Raw genomic sequence first — 19033 nt, 5'->3', positions numbered from 1 at the left:
GGCGATAGGACTCACTCAGTCACCACTCACAGACATCTCAAAGCAAGTAAGCAGAGCAAGCAGTAAGCAGGCAGCTGCAGACGACAGCAACTTAGCACTGTTCGTAGCACTGTTCGAGTAGCTCACTGAACTACCCAGGTCCAGCTCCCATGGCCAGCTTCGCCTCCCAGCTCCTGGATGTGTTCTACGACCTCGTCGAGCGCGTCACCGGCTACAGCGTCCGCCCCGACGACGACAATGGTACGTACGAGCGCCGCTCTGAAAACAGTGTTGTTCATGTTGCAGTCAACATTATCTTGTAGTTGCTCAATGCTCATGATTTGCTACGTGTGTGCGCGTCTTTCCGTTCTGCAGATGCACAGAAGCCCAGCAAGTTGGCATTTGTGGAGAAGTTCCAGACCGAAGAAGTAGTCGAGATCAGGTCCAGGAATCTCCCGGTGTCGGGGGGCTCAGGCGCCCAGGTGAACCTGGACGGCATGTAGAGCTAGCTAGCCTCTACTAACTTTTGAGACGTGGATAATGGCCGTGGGGTTCTCGTAGCCTTAAGATGGTGTGCCGCCTGCTAGCGTGTTCATAACTTCAGATAATAAACTGGTGCGCGCGTGCGTGTTCCTGTAATGTTTCAGTTTGTCACGTCCTTTCTACTGTGTGTGTTGCTCTGAACTCCATGATCGAGTTGTGTGGGTGTTGTTCTGTTGTGTAACTTTCCCTCTTTTTTTCCTTTATTACTTTTTGCGAGTCTGTTGAGTGTAATCTGTAAGGCTAATAAAGCAGTAACCTGATGAACATGTTTGTTAAGTTTCTACCGATCAAGTGTTCGCTTTTCCGAACACTGTCGGATTGATTCCTTTTCTGTCTAACTAATTACTCGGTGAAGAAACACGGATGCTCTAAACACCTAATGGACTGAAAAACAATGGTCGGATCGACTCGACATGTGGCGTTCATCTTTCTTTTGGTTTTTTGACATCAAACCCCTTTATTAGCTTTCAGTAATAGTTGCATCATCTATTAGAAGAGGCATGCTACTATCGGGCGGTTTGACAGAGTGGAACTTCTAGGCAAACTAGCAAGTTCATGAGCTAACATTGTTTGTCTTCACGAGGGCAGTGCTCAATGGAGAAATGCACAAACTCGCGGCATAATTACTAACAGTCGTCCTGCTCAATGGAGAGATGCACAAACTCGCGACGCAATTACTAACAGTCGTCCTGAAATGCAGCCGCCGCATGGCAGAACGCTCACTCATTTATAGTCAGAAAGTCGAAACAACCATCATATTCAGAAATCACAATTTTTCAGATTATCCAATGGGTTGTAGCTATGATAAGTACGGGCAGACGTCACAATATTCAGACTGTCATTGAGAAGAAAAAGGCAGTTAGTATATACTAGTTATAAAGTGCAACTTAAAAAAATACTCCCTCCGTCTCACAATATAAATTTTTTTTGCAAGCTAACATAGCTTGCAAAAACATTTACACGATAGGACGGAGGGAGTAGTTATAAAGGGGCAGTGGCTGCTTACTAAGATGTAGTCATGAAGAGATCAGTGATCCAATGTTACAACAAAGGAAACTTAAGGGAGTACCGATCAAAGGCTCCGTAGTTCCATATTACAACTTGTCATCCAAAGTCTACTTTCCCACGACAAAAATCATACAGTACAAACTTGCTTACTTGACGCAAAAATAAGAAAAAGAATAACACGAATAAGAGTGGAGAAAACAGAGTAATCGAGATGACAGGGGGCAGGAAGAATGGTCAAACTTGCACATTCACATGCATCCCTCCACGGCGACCGCATGACTATGAAGCTGACTCGTCTTCCTCAGGTCCACCGAATAGTACACACACGCACACCGACCAGATACATCTCCTTGCAACCCTGGCCTAGCGTGCCACACATGCCGGAATGGCGGCCGCTCCTGGCGTCCGGTGCCTGAGCTTATCCATGCCAGCCGCAGCCGGGGCACGTCACATTGGAGACACATGGGGAATGGCGGCTACCGGCTAGCGAGCTCGCTCGTGTGACCCCAACCATTCAGGACAACGCTCCGGCGATGCACAGGTCACCGTGGGTAGAATTATATCCACCAAGTGTCCAAGTTGAGACTGAAATTTGCTTGTTGAATAATCGCCTCGAGTAAACTATCGTCTGCCCGGTAATAGCTGACAATCAACAACTCTCTCCCCTGCACATCTCCTGGACTTGGCAGTGGTATCTGTCACTAAAGAATGCGATTGGGAATGTGAGCGGTGTTCACCCACCGTACAACACACATGCAGCGCACCCGAGAAATTCTCTTTTCCTCTCGATCGGATAACGCAAGGAGATCTGAACAGTTGCGTTCTGCACGTGCACGCCTCGGCTTGAACGCTTGCGGGTCGATTGTCCACTATTAAGCGCTATTTTACGATTTTTTCGCTCCGCTTTATCTAACATATAAAGCCTGCTAGGGTACCCGCCCATCTGGAGGCCTTCGCGCGCGCGCAATGGTCGGCCGTTCGATCAACTCGCTCGATCGTTTTTCACCCTTGATTTTTACTGTTCACTGCTATCTTTTGTTACATCTTTGACTGTTTTACTGGGTGACTGCCACTGGGCCCATAAAATCGTTGGTCCACGCGGCAGCGAAGTGCTCGTCGACTCGGTCGGTGACCAATGAAGACGCTCGTGAAAAAACCTAGATCGAGCAGTCAAAGGGATCACGTCCTCCTCGTTCCTTCCACTCCCTCGCCTCCTCCTTCCTCCCCATCCGGCGGCGCCTCCTCCCTCTTTCCCACGACCTCCCGCATCGCGCCGCCACCGGCTGGCTCCTCCTCCTCTCTTCTGGATCGAGCGCAGCCGCCATAGGAGAGCATGGGCTCGAACTGAGTGAGGAAGAGGTGGTTTGCGGCCACGCGGGTGAGGAGGGCGGCCTTCCGCTGAACGCCACCGTCCTCTCCTCGCGCGCCCTCGCGGACGGAAGAGGCAGATACGAGCGGAGGATCCACGAGCTTGGTGCCATCCGTCCCATCCGTCGACGCCCACCCCCTCTTCCCCAACGCGTAGGTGCTCTATTCACTTGCGTCTTCGCTGCCTCAAGTGTGCGGGTGAGTCTGCAAACCCCTCTCTAATTTCTATCTCTCTCTCTCTCCCTCTCTCTTGATTCGGTTGCATTGCGTTGCAAGAATTATTATTGTGCAGAGGTGGCTGCAGCTATGCACATAATAATTTCTAAAACTGTGATATGTTTTTGAGGCTGCAGATGCGCCACCAGCTGTTTGTATAAATGTTCAAGGAGGACTGCTCTGGGGAGGACAGCACGTGTGTTTGAAAGAGAGGGATGGAAAAGAGAGGGCTGGAGTGAGAGGAGAAGAGGAAGGAATTGAACCACATGTTATTTCTTTGTCATCGATGTCATCCCACCATTGTAGAGATTTTCTTGGATGACATGCAGCCCATACTCTCGCCCCTTGTTCTCCATCTCTGTTGGTACCCTTTCATGGTTTCTTGTCCACTTCTTTCATGATTTATTCTTTTCAAATAGTAATTCAGGCTGTTATACTAATTTGATTGATGTGGGTGGTGTAATAATTCCGGTCGTGCAGGATGGTGTGCTAATTTCCCGGATGCTTCATCAGGTTTCGCTTTTTGATACATTGATTGATTCCCAATTTGATGCAAATAACCAAAATGAATGGATATTACTTATGGTCGGACTAAATTTTCCGCATTTTGTGTGTGATTATGCTCAGGTTTTGGAAGAATCGGGCTAAGGGGTGATTGTGCTCTGGTTTTGATGCAGGTACTTTTGAAATCTGAAACTTTGGTTTGGTATGACAAGCAATGCTAATAAGATTTGAATAGACAATATAGTTACTAGAGTCACTTCATACTAATGCGCAAACTTATTTTGCATTGCAGTGAGATTCAAATAATTTTAAGAAACACATGCAAAGGAGTCCAAACAGGACGGGCTCGGTGTACATGGTTTTCAGTTAATGCAGGTACTTTTGAAATCTGAAACTTTGGTTTGGTATGACAGGCAATGCTAATAAGATTTGAAGAGACAATATAGTTACTAGAGTCACTTCATACTAATGCGCAAACTCATTTTGCATTGCAGCGAGATTCGGATAGTTTTCCTGCTGTAGAGTTTTGGAGCTTGCTCTGTTAATCCGTGTTATTTTTTGTATCACAGTTTAGGTCTGACCAGCACAAGTGGCAACAGGCAGTAGTGGAGAAGGCATGAAGAGGCCCACATCTGAAAATCTCAACTATTCTACGATTTTCGAGGTAATTTCTCAAACTGAAAAGCTCAACTAAAGGAAGACACCTATTTCTATGCACAAATTCTTTGTTGCTAGAAGAATTTGTAGAGAGAAAAATGTCTCCCCCGTTCATTACCTTTCAGATTCATATGTGAAGTCTATTGTTCTTAATTTTAGTTAACTAATTGCTTAATTTCTTGTTGTTTCAGCTGCTGACCATGTGATTGGTAGCCTACGATTTGTTCATGGGTTGCTGATTTCTCAAGTTTTGCCTCACACAAAAGAGGGCTAGCGACACCTTTGACAGAAACAGCCAACGTTCAGTGCAGAACCAGTATATTCTGGTTGTCTTCCATTTAGTTGACGGCATGCAAGACTGATCTGATGCATCTACTGCTTGTTGACTTGGTTATATTTATCTATAAAGGTAATTTCAGTGTTTCATTTGTGTGAACATTTCTTTTGTTACAGATTTTACCTGCTCGACGAAGTGCAAAAAAGTAAAATGTATCATTTATATAGCTAACTGGAATAAAGAGTAGCATCGTCTCTCAACAAGATATTTTGTGTGTTCCGCGGCAAATTTGAGTGATACTTTTATGAGCGCCTGGCGAGGTTCTCAGCAAGTTTAGTTTAGGCATAATTTTCCTCTATTAAACAGTGCATTTTAGACAGTGAAACTGTTCCAAATTATCCCATGCTGCAGTTGAAATGGTGCATCTGCGTTATATATTTTGGGAAGAGCTGCAGTTCATGATCTTTCTTTATAATAATCATATCAATCAGTCAAGATAGTGTGCAGACTTTCTGCCTATTTTTCTTTCTTCAGGCAGGATCCAATGTCAGATGAAGTGTTTAAATATTTTTGCTCATGCTTATTCCCGGACGGCCGGACCCACAGCTCAATGGAATGAGTTGTACAACTTTTATTCAACACATTATATATACAAGTGTACTGATATTTTATGGTGATGTTATATTATGAATTAATGGTTAAGATAACACTTTTTTATAGATGATTTTCCTCATATTGCCGACATATTTTTGGTTGCGGGTTGATACATAACATTATTTTGTCTTATCTTCTTATGTTGTATCTATTTTTCATGTAGATACTCTATCTGGTAAGGTTCTAATTCACATGGTTGCATGGCCAATGAATGAATATAATTAGTTTTCACAATGTATATTTTACAATTTCTCAATGCGTAAATGTGTCAGGCTCTTAGGTTAAAGCTAATGCCCATTAAAATGGTTATAAATAGGGGCCTCTATCAGTAGGCTGGGTCTCAATGTTGGTTCTGATATGTGATCGATGCATTTCATCAAATGGTTAACATATCAGGATTGCATATGATTATCTTTGAGTGGAATTTGTGTCTTTGATTTTTCACAAATTTGTTTTGATATTTGCGATAAGGTGGGTGTTGTGTGTTGTGTGCAAGCCATGGGTAATTTTGTACTATCTGTTCAAGGTGTCAGCATATGTATATTATTCTTATAGTCTTTACATGCTCATTTAGTTCATTCATGTTTCCTTTGCAGTGGCAGTGGTGCAGAATATATCCTCTGCCATGGAAGTAGGTATTTGATGCTGTCAGATGGCATATAGGTCAATAATGAGGTGACTGCCGGGGTAATCTCAGGAAGGGACAACGACACAAATTAACTTCGTTGACAAGCTCACGATCACGCGTAATAAAGATGATTTTAAGTAATATTCTAATTTCTGTGAATTTCCTTGTTAAATGTCCAGAAAGAAATAAGAATGGCATACTGAATGCGAAGCATTATTTCATTCATCTACATTTTTAGGAAAGATAATCTTGGATTGCTTTTGCTTTGATGGATTCTCACTTATCAGAATATAGCCTCCAGCCTTTACACATAGAGACTGATTTATCACTTTGGCTGGTTATATTTTTCTCTACTGCATAATGACCTATGTACATTCATTTCCTCTATAGTTTTTAATTCTACACCTTATTTCTTATTATGGCGAATCATTGGTATCACGGAAATGTTACTGTACCATTATGTGCAATTGTTTCTTATTGATATCATCGTAACAAGACGGTGAACTTATCAAATGTAGGGAACAAGCCGTCCTGCAGTGTTTCCATGTACTGCAAGTAGACGACAAGTTCATTGTTGATGCCATGCAATTTCTTACAAAATACATGTGGTACAGGTAAGCATGCTATTACCCGCCATTGTGTGTGTTTTGCATATTTTTCTATTCAATACTATGAAGTTTTCCTCTGTTATGCTCTTCTCAGGTATGAAGGCCGACACTGATTATCAAGTGGTATGGCACTCTTCTTTATCAGCTCTATCCCATCCTGTAGAGGCTTTGTGAAAATAACTCCATGTTATCTTCTACATAATTTTGCATTTCTTTGCAGAGATAAGATGTGAATTTATGGTATAAGTTTCAAAAGTTTGGCATAATCCTTGATCTAAAGTGAAATAGAGTTGTATTGTCTCCTATATGAGTTACAACTTCTTAAAATCAGTAATTAGCCATGCATTTTGAGGGTATGAAAGTTGAACAAAATTTGAGTTTCTTGGTTGCATGTTACAGAGTGTTGTACTAAACAAAGATGAGTTGCAATGAGTTTTATATATTTAGTTTTCAATTATAAAGATTTCTACAAAGCACGAAACGTTTCCGATTCTTTCTGATTTTGTGTGCATGTTGTCGCAGGTTTATTTGATGAATTGTATATAGTTATTGATACAACATCTTCCAGTATAGATCTTAAATGACATCAATATCTGAAGTTACTTGTGTCTGCTTCCCCTCTTGAAATCAACATTTTGTTTTGATTTTTCGGTACTTAAGTAAGGTCACTCATCAGTGAGCAGGAAGTGTCTTCTCGGTACTTGTGTGATGAAGGCCAAAATTGATTTTCTAACTTATTATTGTAGGTGCTTTAGAAAGTGCAAGTATGTGTCACAATAATGCCTGGAAATTAGCCAGTGGCTGCATTATTTGAGCTATTTTGGCGTCTCTGCCATCCTATAGTTGTTCAGTTTTCTCTTTTGAAACGAGGCTATCTAGAGGATTTCATGTTGTGGTTTAGGAAGGTAACTATTCTTTGTTATAGTGAATGATTTTGATGGACTATTTGTTCATTTGGCTATCTTAATGCAGTCCCATGTGCATACTTTTTGCAGGCATCAGCGAAGATTGGGAGGTAGAGAGGGATTGCTCAAGTGGAAACAGATCAAGAACCAGAAGGAGCTCAAGATTTTGCTACTTCCTTGGTAATAGCTTTGTAGGTAATTAAGCTAGCTACACGTGTGTTTGTTTTCTGCTATATCGAGGTCACTATTCTAATTTAGAAAATAGAAACATGATGTGTGATTTAAGAGTAATAGCAAATGTTGTTAGCATGAATAGACTGTATTGTATGTACTAACTATCAACAAAGTCTACTTCCTCCCACGTAGCGGTTGTCAATGTAGACGTGACCAGCCCGGACTTTATGTACTTCCTGCTTTATTTTTTCTTTGATTTAGCGAACATACAAATGCATGCGATAAGTGCCAAATTTAGCACTCAACGACACTTATTTTCGGACAGAGGAAGTAGTTATAAGTAGGTGTGCAGTTAGAATTTATCTGACTTTGGGTTTTCACATCTTGTTCGAGGTCTTGAGCCCTCATAATTCATTTGAACATGTTGTAATTTATTTTTGTTTATACTATAATCTGAGCTAATTAGAAATTATATAAATGCATTTTCTTGATAAATTAAAGCTTATGCTGATGTGTATTAGATTTTGATTTCTTTTCTTTTGTCATAGATCAGTTAAATATTATCCAGGACCATGCACCCGCCCTTGACAATGGCTTCCAGAAGCTAAGGTTGCAGGGGTGAATTAAAGTTCGATTTTCCAGCAGCGAGGTAACTACTACCGGTGGAGATCGAACTAATGAGCTCACGAAAAAAAACTATAGACATCAAACAGCGAAGGAGGTTAGTTTTTACCTGAGTGGAAACAGTAGCTGTATCGTCTTGCTAGAGCCTCCTTTGTCATGGAAAGTCACCAGCTTCAGGGAGTGCCAGCACAGCCGGGACAGACGCCACCTACGGTGGGGAGTGACAGTGGCAACTGCGCGGATTTGGCTCACCCATATGAGAAACGGCGGCGCCATCTACCGATTTTGTGGCTCTGAGCTCCAGCGGGAGCTGCTGGGCCGTCGGGATGCAGATGGAGCCGCTGCAACTCCGAGCTGCCGGGCCACCGAGATGCAAATGGAGCCGCAGCGCCACCGAGCTGCAGCGGGAGCTGCTCCACCGCCAAGTTGCAGTGTGAGCCACCGCGATGATGGAACCCAAGGTGCCCTCGTCCGCCTCCTCCATCTGCTTCCTCACTTCACTTCAGTACGAGTACAGGGGAGAGGAATGGGACGAAGACTGGTGGATGGAATCAAGACCAGCGGTCATGCGAGACACGTGGTAGGCATTGTGCTACATGGTGGCAGCTCGTGAAGCAACAATTGACGTGTGTTGTTGTCTCTCAGCACGTGTATCTTGAGGGCATGATTGTAGTTTTCTTTATCTTTGAGGTCTGTGATGTTACTCAAACTGTCAGCCTTTTGGTTTCTGATTTTAATGAAAGCAGGGAGGCCCTCCTTGGGGCGCTTGAGTTTAAAAAAAAGACTAGCAATCAACCACGGGGAAGAAGATTAGGACAGAGCTGCAACAGATAGATTAGGGCATAATTGCAATAGATGTAGGCCCATATAGCGGCTATGCTGGACAACAAGGTCGTTTTCAATGATGATGACACGTGCAGCAATAGCTGAATTAATGTTCATCACTTCAATGCGCCGATATGATGTTTGTCTGGCTATCTACTTTCCTTGCTAATAACATTGTAAATAATCAATCGTAAGCTTGTTAAAACATTATGTATTATTACTAAGTATATTTTGATTTGTGTCTGAAGTTTTCTATCATCACTCTTTCAATTGTGCGGATAACCTTCATAAACACACACACACACACACACACACACACACACACAGAGAGATTGAGAGAGAGAGAGAGAGAGAGATTTGTGCCAAATATTTGCAACAAATGCATATACTAAAATACTATTAATATTCGCCTTTTTTTATACCATGCAAAAAAACAAATTTATTAATGGAAGCTACTTTTCTATTTACCATAAACAAGGCCCCATATAACTGCTTACTTGCACTGTACAGAAGTAGGCTTTATAAATACAAAAAAAATCGTCTGCATTAAAGTAGGCCACTAGAAGGCTTCCAGTACAGAAACTGAGGGCCTCATTTTATAGATGGATACACAGCACATATCATTTGGTTACTGTTATCCTTATATGTCTTTCTACTAATTAATACAAATTGATAAACTTCACTTGCTAACAATATCTTCTTCCTTGTCATTAAGCAACCAAAATGGAAAAGATCAAGATTCCAACAAAGGTGCTTCTAGACGCTATGCTGCAGCAACTTGGCCTCCCAAGCGCAGTATACTCAACAAAGAAGGGAAAGCCAGCTGGTCTTGATGCAACAATTCACTTCTATGGGTGTAAGCACCAGCTGAACAATATACTTCCAAGAAATTCAATATCCATCCATGTGTATGGAAAAGTTGAAGAAGCACAAGATCAGCTAGCAGCTAAAGCTCTCAAGTGCATGGAAGGCTCTTACAGCAAAGTTCTGCAAGACATAAACTATAACAAACTACAACTGGCTGAGGAAAAATGCAAGTCTCTTAAGCATAAGCAAAAAAGAACAAGGAATAATAGACTATTTTAGCAACAGCTGGAGTAGCAGCCTCAGTGGAGATCACATGGCAGCAAAAGAACTTTATGGCATAATAAATGCCAACTTCACAGCCGGGTCAACATCAAAAGACAACAATCTAAATCATATTTTGTCACACATAAGATATGTTGCTGACCGTCTTAGTGATACAACTACACAATCAGAGTATGATCTCCATCAAATAAACAAGTACTATTGGAGCCTAGCCGGAGACACCGAAGGTATTTCGGCTTTGGGCAATACCAACCACCAATCACAGCCACTGTAAAGAGTTGCCAAGGCAAGAGGGTCATTCTCAATGCCAGCGAAGCACGTCACGATGGATCTATCTAATGTTCTTCACTTCGTACCGCCTATATAATGTATTTATGACTATCATTGTAGATAATCATTCATAAGCTTCTTAGAACACTTTGTATTATTACCAGGCAACTATCTGCCAGCAGTAGCTACTCATTTCATACGCTACAATAGGTATCTACATACTTTAATGATCACTCACTCCATCAGTACTTGGTTTGCTCTCGCCCTTTGCGCCATCGTTGCAACGGGTCATCTAGCATGAACAAAGGGTAAGCATATGCTTTCGCCTTCAAATGCATTTCCAAGGGAGTGTGCTTGATCATCTACCCAATATAAGCAAATTGCAAGAGCCCCTTGTTATATAACTTAGTATTAGTATAGATGCCTATCAAGAATTCTATGTTTATCGTCCTTTTGAATCTTATGTAAACCCCTAAGACCATCCTGTGCATTTAGCTATCGGTTATTTGCTGCTTAAACTATTGTGTGGTGTGCTTTTGAAACAACCATGATAAAAGAAATATATGCTTTCGCCTTCAAGTGCACATCCAAAGGCCTCTGCATAATTGTCTATCGAATCTAAACAGATCACAAGAGTCCTTTCCTACATGACCTTAGTGCATCATTTCCAATGTTATGTACTTACTGCATATAGTATATGAGCTATTTTTTTCAAACAACAATATGTTAATGCACGCTCTCACAATAATTAGTTTACACTCGGCCTTTGCGCCATTGGCGCAACGGGTCATCTAGTATATAAAGCAACCAAACCCCATACTAATGGTGATGAGGAGGTTTTCTAACAAAACAGATCAAACGATAAAACATGAGCCTAGAACAAGTTTAACACCCCGCCAAGATCCAACCAACAACACCTAAGCTCCATGATGTTGCCGTTGCCGAGTCCGAGCAAACCACTACTAGGAAAAGGGCTATAGATGATATGACCACTAATGGCGCACCAGACATGCGGTGCGCCACTACTATATAGCAGTGGCGCACCACGTGTCGGTGCGCCATTAGTAACAATTTTTTTTTCCAAAAATACTAATGGCGCACCAGGGCACAGTGCACCATTACTAGTTTTAACTAGTAATGGCGCACCAGCCACAGAGTGCGCCACTACTATATTTTTTTTACAAAACTACTAATGGCGCACCAGGGCACAGTGCGCCATTAGTAGTTTAAACTAGTAATGGCGTACTGGGCCCTGGTGCGCCATTAGTATATATATTTTTTATTTTTTGCAAAACTACTAATGGCGCACCACCAGCAGGTGCGCCTTACTAATGGCGCATTTGTAGGTGGTGCGCCATTAGTAACCTGGGACCGGCTAGATATTTTGGACAGCCACACCTACCCACTCACTTTCCCCACTTCATTCTCTCCACCTCCTCCTCCAAGCTTGTCTCGGCTGCCTCCTCCTCCTCACCTCATTTGCACCATAGATTCATCCAAATTAAGTTGTTAAATTACCTTTTTTTTGATAAGTAAGTAAGGGGGAAGCTATCTTTATGTTGTAGATCTACTTTTTCTCTCCCTCCAACAACGTGCACATGCACTTTTTATGGCCTAGCTAGATCTATGTATGTTTGTGGTGTTGCATATGTTTGTGGTGTTGCATATATGTTTGTGTTTGTAGGTACCGGTATTTGAAATGCGATAGTTGCCAATATTTTGCCGGAATGTTGATTCATTTCCGTTTCGGCGAGAATTTTGGCACTATGCATTCTTTTTGGTCCTATTTTTAGGCAAAGTCATGCCAAATTTTTTCTTGGTTCTAAAATATCGTTTTGCTCTACCCCGCAGGCGACCATGGTCCGCACGATGACCAAAGACATCATGAATAGGTTTTTGAGCTCTGCGAAGGCCGAGATGCTTCAAAAGAACGAGACGGAGATAAGATGTCCGTGTCGAAGATGCAAGCTGAAGAGCCTTATTGCGGACCCAGATTCCGGGCAGGTGCGGGACCACCTACTCTTGCGTGGTTTCATGGATGGCTACCGGTGTCCAGGTGATGAAGATGACTATGAAGTCGTCCATGGGGGCCGGGCAAGAAATGAGGAAGGGCAGCAAGACAACCACCGCGGCTCGGGCGGGCGAGAAGACGAAGAATCTGCAGGACATGATCACGACGGTGATGCTGTACACAGTCATCATGTAGAAGATGCAGGACATGATGATGAGGAAGATGCCAGAGCAGACGAAGGGCATGATCATGAAGATGAAGATGCCGGAGCAGACGACGATGGACCATCGATGGGCTGGGTGCAGGACCCTCATATTCAAGAGCTGCTTCTCAAGCAGACAGATAACGCAAGAGCTGCCGCCCGAGAGAAAGCCAAGCTGGATCAACTGGAGATAGACGCGGTTACTCCATTGTATGAAGGATGCAGGCCCGAGGATACCCGCCTGAAAGTAACGCTCATGGCTCTAGAGATGAAGGTAAAACACAAAATGACCGATGCATGCTTCGACGAGAACATGTCATTCTGGTACGAACGTCTTCCCAAGGGGAACAAGTGCCCGACCAGTTTCGAGGAGGCGAAGAAAATCGTGTGTCCTCTGGATTTACCGCACGTGAAATACCATGTGTGCATGAACAATTGCATCATTTAGCGGGACGAGCACGCGGAGTCTACCATATGTCCGGTGTGCGGTGTCACTCGATACAAGAAGAGGAAGAAAGCTCCTCGAAAAGTGGTGTGGTACTTTCCGATCACTCCTCGTCTGCAGCGGTATTTCATGGACCCTAAGGTAGCAAAGCTCCTGCGTTGGCATGCGGATAGGGAGGAGAAGAAGCGAGAAGATGACGCAAATGATCCGGAGATAAATAAAAAAGACAAGATGCTGAGTCACCCTAAGGATGGGAGCCAGTGGCAAGCGTTGAACTTCGAACACCCAGAATTTGGGAAGGATTCAAGGAACATCGTGCTGGGCGTGAGCACCGATGGAGTCAATCCGTTTGGTAGCCAGAGAAGCACACATAGCACCTGGCCTATGTTTGTGTGGATGTACAACCTTCCCCCCTGGTTGTGCATGAAGAGGAAGTACATTCACATGAGTATGCTAATTGAAGGGACAAAACAACCAGGGAACGACATCAATCTGTATCTGGGGCTGCTGAAAGAGGAGCTAGACACGCTGTGGAAAACGCCAGCCAATACGTGGGACGCCGCAGAGAAAGAATATTTCCCTATGAGAGCCGCACTGCTCACGACGGTGCACGACTATCTCGGTTACGGATATCTCGCAGGGCAGGTGGTCCACGGATTTTCTGGATGCGTCAGGTGCATGGATGACACAACGTATCGCCAGCTAGATAGAGATCCCGGGTCTTCGAAAACCGTGTTCATGGGACATCGAAGGTGGCTTCGCGACGATGACCCATGGAGGAAACGCAAGGATCTGTTCGATGGTGAAACCGAACCCCGAAGACGCCCGCGTACGAGGAGCGGCGAGGAAGTAGACGAGCTGTTGAAAAATTGGAAAGATTGCCCACTGCCGGGAAAGAAGCAAAAGGCGCCAGAGCGGGGAAAGAAGCGAAAGGCGCTAGAGCCGCTGCTGAAGGTATGGAAAACGAGGTCTGTTTTCTGGGACTTGCCGTACTGGAAGATCCACCGTGTGCCTCACAGCCTTGATGTCATGCATATCACGAAGAACGTGTGCGAGAGTCTGCTTGGTACCCTGCTCAACATGCCAGAGAGGACCAAAGATGGGCCGAAAGCAAGGGCAGACTTGAAATCAATGGGCATCAGGGAGGAGCTTCACGCTAATGATGATGATGATGAGGCGAAGTAGGACACAGAAAGTCGTCGCAAAGGCAAAAAGGCCAAGAAGACCGGAAATGACGTCCCTCCCGCGTGCTTCACTCTAAGTCAGGAGGAGATCGATCAGTTTTTCATCTGCCTCGTAGGAGTAAAACTTCCTTATGGTTACGCGGGGAAGATAAGCAGATACCTAGACTCAGCGAAGCAGAAGTTCAGCAGGATGTAGTCTCACGACTGTCACGTGCTGATGACGCAGATACTTCCAGTTGCAATCCGTGGGATCATGGACGCGCACGTCCGTGAAACGCTATTTGGCCTATGCAACTTTTTTGACATCATCTCTCGGAAGTCGGTTGGCGTGAGGCAACTCAGAAGGCTACAGGAAGAGATCGTGGTGATACTATGCGAGCTTGAGATGTACTTCCCGCCCGCATTCTTCGATGTTATGGTGCATCTGCTGGTCCATATCGTGGAGGATATCATCCAACTCGGGCCGACGTTCCTGCACAGCATGATGCGGTTCGAAAGGATGAATGGTGTCATCAAAGGATACGTTCGCAACATGTCACGTCCAGAGGGAAGCATAGCCAGGGGCTTTCTGACCGAAGAGTGCATCTCCTACTGCACGAATTATCTAGGCATCGAGAACCCCATTGGTCTGCCCGTCAACAGGCACCTCGGCAGGCTCGCTGGATGGGGTCCCCGTGAGGGTCACCGTGAAATGCATGTCGACTTCGAGGGTCGACTCGCCGACTTTGAAAGAGCAAACCTAGTCGCGCTACAACACATAGACGTGGTCGATCCTTGGGTGGTAGAGCACAAAACCTTTATTGAGAAGACGTACAATGACCGAGGCCAACAAAGGACGGACGGAGATATAATCAAAGAGCACAACTCATGTTTCACGCGTTGGTTCAAGCAGAAGCTTCTGTCGTACCCTCTACATGAGGATTCTTCCGCGGAAGAACAACTCATATTCGCCTTGTCACAGGGCGCCGAGCACAACCTGATGACCTATGAGGCGTACGATATCAACGGCTACACATTCTACACCGAGGACAAGGACATGAAGAGTGATGGTTATCAGAACTCCGGTGTAATGATGGAATCCTACACCGGTAACGACAAGGACAAATACTACAGAAGGATCGAGGAGATCTGGGAGCTGAGCTACGCTGGAGAGAAGGTCCCGATGTTCCGTGCCAGATGGGCCAAGAGCGCCATAAAAGAAGACCGGTATTTCACCACCATGGTTATACCCGAAGCCAAATCCAAGACTGCGGGCGCGAACGTCACCGCGAAAAATGAGCCATGGGTACTGGCTTCCCAAGTGGACCAATGCTTCTTCATTACCGACCCGTCAAAGCCCAGTCGTGTTGTCGTGAGGAGAGGCAAAAGGAAGATCATCGGAATGGATGGAGTCGCCAATGAGCAAGACTTCGACAAGTACGGCGACCCGAAGATGGAACATGACGACAACGATGAAGTATCATCATACACCACAAGAAGAAGCAGGACCACCCTACCTAAAGGACGTCCGTTCAAGAGAAGAACTCCATTTACGAAAAATAAGGGCAAGAAGATTGTGAACAGATAGCTAGCTAAGATTGATTGTATTTAAATTGTAGCCTTCATTTCTCGATTGTATTTCATGGGCACTTTTTGAATTCATGAATATTTTTCAAAATTTGATGATATTTTTTCATATTCAATATGAAAAAATATTGAATATTCATGAGGACACTCGATCTCGATCCCCCTCCATCTCGATCGCTATCCCACCTCGCCAGATCCCCCTCGCCGCCGAGCACCCCCCGCACCCTCTCCCCCGCTCCACCGCCGCCGCCGACCCATCGCCGCACCCTCCACCGCTCCACCGTCGCCGACGACCCCCCGCACCCTCCCCCGCTCCACCATCACAAATGAATGCAACTAAAAATAAAAAAAAACAAATTTGATTATATTTTCAAATAACAAATTTGATGATATTTTCAAATAATAAATTTGATGATATTTTTTCATATTCATAAATATTTTCAAATAACAAATTTGATGATAATTTTAAAAATTTATTACTGTTTTTATAAAAAATTATTGTTTCATATTCATATTCATTTTCTAAAAAATTATTAGATGCAACAGCAAATAATAAAAAACATTACTTATGGCGCACCGCTGGCTGGTGCGCCATTGCTATCTAAAAAAAAATTACTAATGGCGCACCGCTCGGGGGTGCGCCATTGCTATCGGAAAAAAAACATACTAATGGCGCATCGCTAGGGGGTGTGCCATTGCTAAGCCCCCCCCCACTAAAATCCCCAACCTTACATTTCTCTCTAAGCCCTCGCTCCCCTGCCTCATCTCACCCGCGCCGCCCCCGTGCTCGCCGTCCCCGCCGCACCCGACCACCACCGCCCCCGTGCTCGCTGCCCCCGCCGCACCCGACCACCACCGCCCCCAACGCCCCGGCGCCTCGCTGTCCGTTGCCCCACCTCCCCCGAAATCGAGGTCGCAAAACCCTCGCCGAGCGTCGCCTCCCTCGCCGTCCCCCCTCCGCCCGCGCCCGCGCCCTCGACGTCCTCCCGCCCTAGCGCCCCTCCCCCCGCGGCCCCGCCTGCGTCAACCTCGTGCTCTCCGTCCAACACCGCGCGGCCTGCCTCGTCGCCGCGCACTTCAACCCGCGCCCTCGCCGTCTTCGCCGAGAAGCTGCCTCCTCCCGCTTCAGCGCCCACCCGCCCCCGCCAGCGTCGGCTTGCGCTCGCCGTGTGTAGCGCGGCCCACCCCCTCACTATCCTCCCAGCGCGGCGGTCCTCCCCGCCGACCTGCCCGACCAATTCTGCATCGCGGTCGACCTCCAGGGCAGCATTCCGTCTTCCCCAACCTGACGTTGCCCTCCAGGGCAAGCCAGGGATTCGAGGTGATGCCCCTCACCCCCAACATGCTGTACTGAATTTCTAGGAAAATATGTGATGATGCAGTGTGTGTCAGGTTCAAAAGGGAAAGAGAAAAGAACAGGGTTTCTTCAAGTACATGATAGTATTAGTTTTTATCTCAGTCCTTGTGGTGATGTTTGTGTGTAAAATATATAGTGGACTGCCATGATAATGACATGGTCCTGTGTTTGCAAGCTGTCATACTGTTTTCATTCAAAAACCATGGAAAAACACTCATCCAAGTTTCCAGAATGGCAGCATATTTTCAGAATGAAACAAAACAAAGTTCCTCTGTACATACATATATGGCTTTGCCACAATGGTACACTAGAGTGAAAGAAGAAGCATAGGCTTAATTGAGCTGTGGAGTTCTTGTTACCTTGTCTGTCTGTCCTCGTTAGTTACATGTATCTCTCTGTTTGTGTTTCTGCGTAACAGGTTCGATCGCGGTTGGAGAAAAATTGAGGCGTTTGTTGGCTCCAAGACAGTGATACAGGTATATACATGTGCTCTGCTTACTTGTTTGGTTTGCAATAGTTATCATCTGACAAAGTATGCTTAGTTGTTTGGTTTGCAACCCATATTTTATAGTTGATAATACATTTCCAGATCTGCTTGGTTGCAATCTTTTATCTGAACGCGGTCATTATAAGTTTATAGCTTTCCCACTGTCAGGCTTGTTCCAATAAGTAGATGCACTTGCTCCTTTCTTACATATTTGTGCCTGACGAACGCGGTCATCAAGTCTACTTCCATGTTGCTGCTAGTAGTAACCTGACAACACAACCATACTTAGACCTTCAGAAGGTCAATCTTCAGTTTACTTGACTTTTGAGCCTGCTAGTAGTAACTTGGCAGCCATTCAAGGATGTCTTGGTTGTTCATGAGGCCATCCAATTGTTGTTATGTGATGACCTGATTTCTTGTCTTCCAATGGCATTTGACATTGTGATGACCAACTCATTGATTTGTCATACCCATACTAAACAAAGGTTAGGTTCAGAGATAGTGCTGCATTGTTGAGTTTTACTCCTTTTGATGTAGTAAATTTATTGACCGGTGTTTATCTTACCCTGTCCCATTGAGTAGTAAATCATTATTGGCTTGTATAGATGTCAGCATGCTCCCTTTCTACTCATTTTGGAGAACCTGTTCTTCACTTCTAAGAGTTGTTGTATTGACATGGCACATTTGCAATGGAGTTTTATACATCTTTAGCCACTGTTCATTAACAGCAAGTCAACAACAACATCAGTAAAATTCAGTTAACAACAACATCAGTAAAATTCAGTTAATTAACTGAAGAAGAGAAGAGAGAAAGTAGCCAGGGGTAGATGAAGAGAGAATATCATGAAGGAACAGTTTAGTTTTAATTAATGGAAAAGTTTCATTTACTTGTAATTAAAGGAACAATTTCAGTTAATTATAAATATTCAACAGCAGCAGAGGCAAGCAGTAGCAGTAGCAGTAGATGCCAACTTTTGATATGCATGCATGCATTCTTTGCTTGTTTATATTCATTCTTGTAAACTGAACATGCTCATCTATCTATCTATCTATCTATCTATCTACCTGCTTAAGTATGTATGTATGCATTGTATTTTTATTTCCTTTGGAAAGTAAAGTTTATCTCCTGGCTGGCTGGCATGATGGCTCATGGATCCCTCAGCTGCAGCTGCAGTTGGAGCTCAATCTGATCTCATCTGAAATGACTCTATAAATACAGAGTGTAGTTAGTTACAGAGTAGCAGAAATAGTTGCTGGATGCAGTTACTTGCATGGGCCTGGCTGATGAAGAAAAACTTTATATATATTCATACTGATGTTGACTCTATAAATCATACTTATTGGACATGTTTTACGTGTTGATCCATCAATTGATCACATTGAGAAAGACCATCGTGTCTCCGACCATTTTGCAAAGGTCATGTCTCCGACCATCGTGTCGTGATGATTTTG

General features: G+C 44.3%; 2 long non-coding RNA genes across 17 annotated transcripts; one reads left to right on the top strand and one right to left on the bottom strand.

Annotated features, from left to right (window-relative positions):
• Positions 1 to 1521: 1521 nt before the first annotated feature.
• Positions 1522 to 8369, bottom strand: LOC141041821 (uncharacterized). The gene is made up of 2 exons (XR_012203534.1): positions 8255 to 8369; positions 1522 to 2231 (listed from the first exon to the last, which is right to left on the bottom strand). It is a non-coding gene; the product is annotated as an uncharacterized lncRNA (long non-coding RNA).
• On the top strand, positions 2231 to 9180 carry LOC141041820 (uncharacterized). Of its 16 annotated transcripts, none has more exons than XR_012203520.1 (13): positions 2231 to 3096; positions 3252 to 3474; positions 3595 to 3627; positions 3742 to 3791; positions 3911 to 3993; positions 4188 to 4282; positions 4467 to 4684; positions 5803 to 5971; positions 6353 to 6448; positions 6537 to 6565; positions 7189 to 7347; positions 7438 to 7542; positions 8070 to 9180. It is a non-coding gene; the product is annotated as an uncharacterized lncRNA (long non-coding RNA). The 16 variants fall into 16 exon arrangements; XR_012203519.1 differs by having other exon boundaries at positions 3252 to 3478; XR_012203523.1 differs by having other exon boundaries at positions 3252 to 3627; positions 8070 to 8242; positions 8338 to 9180.
• The last annotated feature ends 9853 nt before the right edge of the window (positions 9181 to 19033 follow it).

This window comes from Aegilops tauschii, chromosome 2 (assembly GCF_002575655.3).
Source record: "Aegilops tauschii subsp. strangulata cultivar AL8/78 chromosome 2, Aet v6.0, whole genome shotgun sequence".
Classification (NCBI taxonomy): Eukaryota; Viridiplantae; Streptophyta; class Magnoliopsida; order Poales; family Poaceae; genus Aegilops; species Aegilops tauschii.
The sequence above is the reverse complement of the archived record's forward strand: the minus strand, read 5'-3'. Positions and strand labels throughout refer to the sequence as shown.